The sequence below is a fragment of the Sorghum bicolor genome, chromosome 2 (assembly GCF_000003195.3).
Source record: "Sorghum bicolor cultivar BTx623 chromosome 2, Sorghum_bicolor_NCBIv3, whole genome shotgun sequence".
In the NCBI taxonomy this organism is placed as follows: Eukaryota; Viridiplantae; Streptophyta; class Magnoliopsida; order Poales; family Poaceae; genus Sorghum; species Sorghum bicolor.
In genome coordinates, this window is record NC_012871.2 from 28477153 (window position 1) to 28481825 (window position 4673).

Genomic DNA, 4673 nt, shown 5'->3' on the forward strand with positions numbered 1-4673 from the left:
AGCTTCCTAACCCCCTTCTCATCTCTTTCTGTGGTTAGTGTTCTGATGTCCCGAAATAAATAATCTTTAAAGTAATTATTGAATCTTAGATCAACTAGAGAACTCTCAGGAAACTTCCTCTCTTCCCACCAAAAATAATTATATATTTATCCTTGGGCGATCTTTAATCTTAATTAGTACACTCACGTTCCCTGTGGAAAATCGATACTCTGGAATACTCCCGGGTGAAAGCTACATCAGTATCCGTGCGCTTGTGGATTTTTCTGTTTGCGTTTAAAATACCCAACAAGCTTTCTGGCGCCGTTGCCGGAGAACGGTAGCTGTGCTAGTTTCGAACCAAGTCGTCCGTGTATCCTTTTTCTTTTCTTTTTTTACCACACTTACCTTACCATTTTCACCACACCACATGGATTTCACTCCAAGCATTAATGAGCATGGAATTTATTTCATAGCCACTTCGTTTACTCCATGCTCATATACAACATCTTTCCAATCTTTTGGTCTCTCCAACATCACCACATTCGACATCTCCAACCCCCTCTTCCTTTCTATTTACAAAAACTTTAAAAGGGCGGTTGTCGATGCATATGTCTATATTAAATATTGCAGATCTCGTTGAGTTGATCGTGATATAGGTCAGTGTTGGAGGGGAAACCACTTCGCCGACATAAATTGATGGTTCTCCAAGGACAAGCTTAGTGTCCTAAAATAAGCACTGATCATATCGTAACATGAGGTTTTAATTATTTGCAACATTACCTTGTGTATTGAGCATATAAGGATAATTGTAAAAAAAATTCCTTCGGGTATTCTTGTCACTAACCTTTCTAGGATTGGAGCAAGAAGATCGGATGAATGACAAGCACAAGGTATGTCCAACCAATCATCATACAACATTGAATTAAATTCATCCAAACTTGAATTTTGCAAAATTCAAGCTTGGGGGAGTACTTTACATAAAAACATTCTTTGCCATGTTGCTATGTTGGTTGTCCTTACCTTTGAGACATGCTCAATTTGTTAAATACTAACACTACACCACAACACTAAAACAGCATCAGGCATCTGTTGCTAAAGATAAAAATTAGCATTGAACGGTCCGTTGCTAAAGGTTTCCCTCGGATCCTCAGTCGCTGAAATTCAATACTTCGATGGATGAACCGTTGCTATAAGTATTTTGCTTTGGCGTTGAATCGTCCGTTGCTATATATGAGTAACTGAGTCGAATCATCTGTCGCTAAATAAATTATCCAGTGGCGTGATGTTTTCGGCCCGTTATCATGAAAATTTTGGCCCAAAATGATCAATAACCCTAAGAAACCACTGCATGCCGCTCCCTTTCCATCTACTCTTGCTCCATTCATACGCGTGCCGCCTCCGTAGCATCCACGCCGATGCCTGCCTGCCCGCCTCCACACCCTCGTCCCTGCCACCGCCGGCTGCCTAGCTCCTGATGCCGCCCACCGTGGAGGTCCGTTCTCATTCACTCTCTCTCTCTCTCTCATTGCAGATCTAGATCGACTAGAGCTTCCCAGCAAATGGGGGCAGCGGCGGCGGTGGCCCCTTCCCTCCCACGATGATGCCCCATTCTGCTCACTCGAGCCCGGTAGTGGTGGCGGCAGGCCCCTCCCGTCCCACCTCATGGCCACGTTGACAGCCAGCAGCGACTAATCATCCCCTAGGGAAGTGGTGGTGGCAACGCCCTCTTGCCCCTCCCTCGGTGTGGCGAGCACGGAGCTTAATTGGTAGACGATCCCGACCCCTCACTGCGGGCGCTCATCGACCAGGTGCGCCATGGGAAGGTGGATGCCGCCCACGAGTGCTGCATCGTCACACTCTCCCTCATACGTATGAGGTTCACCTTAACCCCAATATGCAGGTACCCTGCCTCCTCTTCTTATCTTAGTTGTGCATCCACGGATTCGTTGTGGGTCAATCTGCTCTCCTGCTCGTTCATGATGATGTTCATATGTTCTATTTGAATTTATCTATGTGTACCAGAGAAAATTTGTGTATTTTACAACGAAATTGCAACAAGACGACTCCACAAAGAGTGACCGGCGAGGCTGCAGCCTGCAATCCCCAGCAACCCAACCGCGAGGTGAACTTTAGTCCAAAGGCGCTATTGCCTAGGTAGGTTTCTGTGATTCCCACATAATCTATTATTTTTACCTAGTCATGTGTTGAGGGATTTTGTGATTCTTTTTTAAATTTAGAATAGAAGTCAATGAATATGTTCCACGGTTGTAAGTGTAGTATATTAAATGTCATAGCTCTTATGATGAGCCAATATAACCAGTGTATTGCTTTTATAATAAGCTAACATGAGTCGTTAAACTTTATACAATGAGGTAGAAAGATTTACTTGATTCCCACATAATCTATTATTTTCACTTGTCTGTTGATTTACTGATACTTGATTTCAGCTGCTTATTTGTAGCAATTTCATTGCTTGAAGCACGAGCAGTCTGCATAAGAAAATAGGATTGAAGAGGACTGAAAGCAAAGATAGTAAAAAATATATAATTATCATGACTCCAGAGACATAATAGGAAGTTCATCGGCAATGTTTGTACTCACTAGAGGTGTAGAGTAAAAAATATATAATTGTTCGATACTATCACAGCTTGATGCCTGAAAAGGTGTAGAGTAAAATCTAGAGTTTAGTCCCTGAATGTGTCCTGAATTCCTTATCATTAAGAAAACCATGTTTCCTAGAGAGAAGCCTACCCTTCAAACCGAAAACAACTCCTAATGCAGGCAGCTCAAGCATACCAGGTTGCTCTCAAGGTAGTAACTAAAGTAAACAATTGATGTAAAGGCATATTCTAATAGATGTGTATCTAGGTGTGCATTTTATTTGTCCTCGCTTAGTTGTGCGTTATAACAAACATGTAGCTGCATAGTGCCAAAAGCTACTTCATTCAGTTGTTTTGTTTTGCAGCTATCCCTGCTAAATGGCATTAGACTATCCGGAAATCGTCGCGAAGCTTCAGACCCAGGTATGTTCTTTTCTGGAAAGGCTAATGTTCATTTGACACTAGTGCTACCTATGTCTGGATTAATTAATTTTTCTCGACATTTTAGATAATGAGATAATCATATGGGCTAGATATCTTCTGATGGTGGTGTTCATCTAGCTGGGAACTTAACAGAGTATAGCTCTGTGATTGTTTTAATACATTTAAATTGTGTAAAATACCTGAGTGATCTACTCTTATGCTAAAGGTGGTTGTTGATCTGCCTTAGCTGATGTGCATTTATCATGTGTCTACGGTAAAACCCTTCTATTTCAGCATATGACTCTGCAATCTCATTAACTTGCGTGAATCATAAACATATCTGAGTGATGCTTAATAACTTGGCATATATGCCTTTTGGTTATTTGATTTGCATGGTTATATGCCTTTCGGATTGTTTGTCATAAATACATTAGGATCTATGGGTGAGTTAAATTTTCATCTGGGGACTATCATATTATTTTGGATCATTTGGACTATGGGTGCATCTGGTCATCATCCTTGAGTACTATCATTTTAGTTATAGTGCAAAATGTAATTGGGTAAGAGTGGTCCTCTCTAGTGCTATGGATCTATCAATAATGGTACTGAATATACTCACAGTAAAAAGTGTGATGCTCCTTCATACTACTATCTTTCTTGTTTCTTTAATTGTTTACCTTGACATTTAGTTCTATCTATTTTGGTTGTGCAGGTGCTCTTCCTATCCATGTAGTGGGTCCTTGGCTACTAAAGTTTCACATTTTAGAAGGTGTAGAACACTTTGGTATTGTACAGTTTAGTGATTTCACTTAGCACTAGAGGATGGTTGTGTATTTTAAGCTTTCACCTAATTTTTGGTGGCTTCCATGGATATCAAGTGCTAGTTACATATGTGGAGACAAGCATAGTTTGATTTTTAAGTGACATGATTGCATATGAACTTGAGTTCGACAATTGATTATGTCTGATGTCATCGTTTGTGTATTAATCATTTTAATATTGTATTGGTCTGGAATATTTGATCAAATGTACATAAGTTTTAGATATATGAGGTTTTAATTTTTTTTACCTATTCAATTGAGCTCGATGGACCATCCGTTGCTGAAAGTCCTATTGCGATGAATTGTCTGTCGCTAAAAGCTCTAACAGGTTATCCGTTGCTAAAAGTTAGACTGTCGAACTGTTCGTTGCTAAAGATGATGTCCGTCGCTATATACATACAACGACGGCTTCATTAGCAACTGCAGGAGTCCGTTGCTATAGCCTTTAGCAACGGACTATCTATCGCTATACACCCCTTTCAGCAACTTCAAGTCTGTCGCTGTTTAAGGGTTGTGGTGTAGTGTAATCACATTACTTCATCTCCACTTGAGTAGATTTCTATAAATGCTCCCATGCTACCTTTATTTGCTTTAGTATATGTCTAGCTTTGGAGTAGTTTCATTTATCTCTTAATTAAGCATGGTGCTTAGTTTAGGAATGATGATCTTACTTCCAAGGGATTTTAAATTAAGCATGGTGCTTAGGTTAAAATGCCCTCCTAAATCAAATTAGACATGGTGTCTAGGTTGATTTTTGAGCCGATAGTAAGCTATAGTAGATATTGGATATTTTGTTGGACTAACCCCTGCAGGAAAACTTTCAATATCGATCTGGGAAGTCCTGAGATAA

General features: G+C 40.2%; 1 long non-coding RNA gene across 1 annotated transcript; it reads left to right on the forward strand.

Annotated features, from left to right (window-relative positions):
* Positions 1372-3989, forward strand: LOC110433032. Its single transcript, XR_002450408.1, has 4 exons — positions 1372-1879; positions 2002-2133; positions 2945-3002; positions 3715-3989. It is a non-coding gene; the product is annotated as an uncharacterized LOC110433032 (long non-coding RNA).